Below are 6,000 nucleotides of genomic sequence, written 5' to 3' on the forward strand. Positions count from 1 at the left end.
TATGATGAACGAACAGCGGCCTGTCCCTGATTGCTTGTGGATGTGTATACCGCCATATGCCTTGGGCAACTGCACTCGGAGACACAAACAACCACTTTTTTATGACTTGGTTGTTCCAAACCTTCAGTGTTTCATCCCTAATCTGCGCCTTCCTCTCATCAAGAGCTTGTACACTCATTAGTATCCACATCCTCTGTAATTTACTCATCAAGAGGGCAGGATCCCCAGTTTATTGAGCTGGTTTTGCTTGTCATTTTTCAGTCTGTGGCTTATTGGCAGTGTGCATATACTCCCTGAAACTTTAAGGACGAAAAGAAACAAGCAGGTGTGGAGATGGTCATCTATTTCGGAAAATGGCCTTGTCCAAGACTAGGACTATACACTGACTGACAGTATTCCAGAATCATGACAAGTCAAACTTTTTAGCCAGATTTGGATTTTGAACTTCCAAAATATTATTGGTAACAATTACCATAAGTTTCTATTTGTTAACATTAGTAAATGCTTTAGGCATCATGAGCAAACAATGAACAATATACAGTATATTATTATGGCATTTACTAATGTTGGTCAATGTTAATTTATGAAAATACAATTGTTCATGTTATTTCATATTGCATTAAGTAATGTTAACATACAACTTTTAATTTAAAAAATGTATTAGTATATTGAAATTAACATTAACCAAGATTAACAAGTGATGTAAAAGTATTTTTCATTGTAATTTCATGTTAACTAATGCGGTTATCTAATGTTAACAAATGGAACCTTATTGTAAAGTGTTACCCAATTTTATAATTTATGATATAATGATAATTTCTGCAAGTTGCACTATATTGTAAACAAAAAAAGTGTTTGTCAGAAATGTTGTGGCATAAATAATGCATTCACGTGTATAAATTTGATCAGTCTAATTGAATTGCAGATCATTTGCTTTCTCAAACTTCTGCCAGTATCTACTCACCTTCATGTCGCTCAAAACTTTTTCCTGTGGAACACAAGAGGAAAAATGATCAAAATCAAAATCTACTCTTTTCCTTCAAATGAAAATGCATTATCAATGGTATTCAAGTAAAGTTGCAATCTTGCTTGGTTTATGGTAATAACGTCACGACTATTCGAATTCGCCTCGACTAATGGGCTCGACTAATCATCTATCGACTATTAAAAATCAGTAGTCGTGCAACCCCTAGTGCCCCCTCATAAAAAATAGGTGTATGACCTTTTCAAACAAAACTTTCTCAGACTGCGTGCCGTCTGCTCGTCACATTACAGGCTGCAGAAGGACGTGCAGGACAGATATGGAAGTGAACTCGAGAAACAGCTGGTCACTGGGCTGAACTGTGCGTGTTCCCCAGGCTTGTGATCTCATTCGCACCATGAACGTCCCCTGACGTGGCTAAACAGCATCTGACTTTTCATTCATCGCAAATCAAGCTGATGATCAAGTTCAAGCCGCTCACATCATCCAATCGTGTTGTATCAACTTGAGCTTGACTTTATGCGATTTTGAATATTTGCAGATCTGCTTTATGGAGCATAATGAGAGCACAGAACCAATTCTGTGAACACAACATAAGATTAACCCCTTAAAAATAATTTATTATTGTGTAGTGCCACTTGACATCCATTTGTGATGCAGTGTTAAAGACCCTTAGAATTAGTCATCATTTACACATCCTCAAGTAATTTCAAACCCATGGCTTTCTTTCTTCCATGGAACACAAAAGGGGATATTAGGAAGAATGATAGCCTCAGTCAGTGTGCTATGAACTTTTAAGTCACATGCTATAAAATCAGTAGACATGCGGTAATAAAAAGTTGGGCAAAATCTTCTGGTGTTTTCCAGTGGACTTTTTTTTTAATAATAAGATCGAATGGGCAGATTCAGTTCATATCAAGCTTTATTGTCAAGATAAAACTAAGTAGACATTGCCAATGCATTTTAAGACACTATACATACAGATATAAAACTAATTGAATGCTGAATTTTAATTTGCTAAAGTTGGCTGCCGTTCAATCTCTATCACACACGACAGTGAGAGAGCGTTTTCGGGCACTGTGAAAGATCTCTCCCACACCTGGCTCACCGCTTGTGGGTGAAGTCGCCATTCTCCATAAAGTAAATCTGCTCCCGTGTTTATTTAGCCCGGGACAAGCTTTGCACGTATTGAATAAGCATGCACTGCTTTGCACAATCAGTTTCTATGCTAGGATTTGTAGAGTCGAGCAACGCACTTACTGGAAATTTATGTATGCCAATTTTAGCAACAAGAAGTGGGGAAAAACATAAGTTAAAAAAAAAAAAAAAAAACGATTTAAAAACAAATGGATCCAGTCAACTTTTAATTGCAAAAAAAAAAAAAAAAAAAAAAGTCAACCATATTTAACACTATGATTGACTCTGTTCCAAACCCTAGTGAGCTTAGTTGTCAGCTGGGCAGCTGCCTTCCAAGACTGATCTGGAAAATTCTACATAGGCAGAAACTCTGTACATTGTATAAAAAGCAATGCACCGATTTTGGTGTTAGCATGTTGCTAAACTAAAAACACGACTCTCTGATATGCATGAAACTGCATAGCACACAAAAACATCCAGTGAGCAGCAGTTCTGTGGACGGAAATGCCTTGTTGATGAGAGAGGTCAACAGAGAATGGCCAGACTGGTTTGAACTGGCAAAGTCTACAGTAACTCAGATAACCGCTCTGTACAATTGCGGTGAGAAGAATATCATCTCACAATGGTATTCTGAAATGCAGTTTGGCGCTGTTTTGGTGGCATGAGGGGGACCTACACAATATTAGGCAGGTGGTTTTAATGTTGTGGCTGATCGGTGTATATACCTACAACTATCAGTCCATTTGATGAGGCACAGCTGTTCAGTAATTAGGAGCAGGTGATTACAATTTAGAAGGATAATGAGGTTAATCTCTTAACAGGTACAGCTGAGGGAGGCAATGAGGGTGTCACATATTGACTATTGAACAATTTTTATTGAAATACTTTTTGTTATTGAATTAATATTAAGTATTATTAAATATATTGCCTTCTCTGCAAAGGATAAGCCTACATCTGATGCTTTTTTTTTTTTGAATTTGGCCAAAATAAGATAACTTATGTAGATATTATAAAATGAAAGATAATATGCAGCCTACCTTAAATTGCTGCTTATGTAGGCAGCTTAATAGGCTTTTGAACAGACCTTATGATATAGTTAGGTTCATGCATTAAACAATTAGGGTGTCAAAATGAAATTGAGCAAAAATAAAAAATACATTTATACAGAATACAACTTATTTTAAATTGAACAATGAACATAAGTTATTTATTAATGCTGCGCTCCGCTCACATATTGTCAGAAGTACTATAGTTACGAATCAGAGATTCTACTTGGAGCTGTTCACATCCTCGGACCTCTGAAGTTATTTGATTCAAAGGGCAACACTCATAACGCCAAAAAGGCTTTGTTGTTGATAACAGAAAAATATGAATCACTACATGAATTCACCTTTATATATTCCTGCAACAAAGCACTCAAGTTAACAGTATGGCATATCAAACATATCAAAAATGTTTAAATTACCTTTAATTTTTGAGGCAGCTGCCACATTGGTTCTTTTAAAGGGTTAGTTCACTCAAAAATGAAAATTCTCTCATCATTTACTCACCCTCATGCCATCCCAGATGTGTATGATTTTCTTTCATCTGCTGAACACAAACAAGTATTTTTAGAATAATTTCTCACTCCTGTAAGTCCATACAATGCAAGTGAATGAAATTTTGAAGCTCCAAAGTCCACATAAGGGCAACATAGAAGTACTCCAGACGACTCCAGTGGTTAAATCAATGTCTTCTGAAGCGATATGATAGTGAGTGTGAGTGAGAAACTGATCAATATTTAAGTCCTTTACTAACATTAAGTTTTTTACTATAAATTCTCCTCCCTGCTCAGTCAGTCTCCACTTTACTTTCACTTTCTCATTCTTCTTCTTGTGTTTTTGGTGATTCACATTCTTTGTGCATATTGCCCCCTACTGGGCAGAGAGGACTTAGATATTGATCTCTTTCTCACCCACACCTATCGTGTCTGAACACATGGATTTATCCACTGGAGTCATATGGATTACTTTTATGCTCCGTTTATGTGGATTTTGGAGCTTCAAAATTTTGGCACCCATTCACTTGCATTGTGAGGACCTACAGAGCTGAAATATTCTTCTAAAAATCTTAATTTGTGTTCTGCAGAAGAAAGAAAGTCATACACATCTGGAAATCATGAGATAATTTACATTTTTGGGTGAAATATCCCTTTAATGTTCGCCATGACTGTCAAGTCGAAGCTTTCATATAATTCTGAGTTTCCAGCTTGTAATTACCAGTTCTACAAAGACCTGAATGGAGTCGGAATCTCGTAGTTACAATAATTTCATCATGGCATGAATGCACCATAAATACAACTAATCAAACTAGAAAACACCTAATGTTATATAACTCATAAGTCATAAACAGCAGCAATTAATTACATTTTTCACTACAAAATAGGAGACACAGTGACCTTCGTGCAGGGATGTTTATTTGAACTGGTTCAGTGAAACGTTCAAACAAACCGATTCACTAAAATGGACTGGACTTCCCAGCAGTGCAATTAAGTGAATTTTATGTGAACTTAAGTTCATTTAACCGGTTCATTTACATGAACTGCCCCATTGAACAGATTCATATAAATATTTTTTCCCAACCTGAACACATGGGAGAGAGAGGAAGATTTAGGTAAGTGCATTTGATTGCTTTATATTGTTTGATCGGTTTTATTGCTGTGTGCGCAATATAATGTCACAAAAGTTATGTTTTGAGAGGCTACATCTCGTTGGAAAAAGTAGCTTGTTACTTGAAAAGCTACACTGTTGTGAAAATAGTTTAATACTAAAAAGTAGCATCACTACTTTTAGTTATTTGGGTCATTCTTGGGTTTGGGTAATATTTCAATCCCTCTGAATTTTTGAAGAGGTGGTTCACTAAAATTATGTGTCGAAAACTTTTTTTTTTACAAGATGTTGATATGTCAATTATAATTAATTAAAATCATTTTTGCATTTTGGTATTTAGCATAAAAGAATGCCTTTTTTTTTTCTATCTTAAACCAAGCATTTTGTCCTGTCCCTGAGGCACTTCACTGAATTTGTACCTTGAATTTTTTTTTTATAAAATATGCATACTGTCTATAATTTTCTCATTAATGTAAACATTTATTTGCGTTTCTTTGCTGGCTAAAATATTTTACCCCAACCCCCCCCCCCCACACAAAAATAGCATAATTTTAAAAAATAAAATAAAAACCAGGCTATAAAGTTTTGTCCCTCAGTCTGAACTCAACCCCATCACACCAACCATTTTCAGTCCATAAAATTTTGGTTCCACCCATATGTGGTATTATTAACCAGAACTGACATCATTCAGCTTTTCTCAACAGTGTGGTGCAGAAACAGGTTAGAAATAGCATAAATTGTATTCATATTTTGAAGTGTATTATAGTAAAATGGTAAATGGTAAAGCTCAACAACTCACCCCCGTTACATGAAATTAAGATATTAAATCAGTACTTTTCAAAATATTTTATTCTCAAAATAAATAGAGAATTTATTAATTGTATGCATGCCATATGGTCTTCTGTCGTCCACCACACTAGAAACAGTGGCCATTTTAAGCTAAAAACAAAAAAACCAAACAAACGCAACTCCATCACACACAACCCTGTACCATTTCATCAATGTCAACCTGTGATGGTGCTGAGCTATTCACGACATACATTTATGAATATTGTAACAAAAATATGGAATAGTCAATATATTATACAAATTACAAATTCTATATATTTGCATGAAACATGGTGGAAGAGCTGTGACGGGGTTGAGACAAGAGTGAAAATATTGAATAATTAAAATGGGAACACAATTATAAATCAATGTATTGTTTGCTGAGCACTGCTTGACATGTGTAGG

Source organism: Myxocyprinus asiaticus, chromosome 11 (assembly GCF_019703515.2).
Source record: "Myxocyprinus asiaticus isolate MX2 ecotype Aquarium Trade chromosome 11, UBuf_Myxa_2, whole genome shotgun sequence".
Lineage (NCBI taxonomy): Eukaryota > Metazoa > Chordata > Actinopteri > Cypriniformes > Catostomidae > Myxocyprinus > Myxocyprinus asiaticus.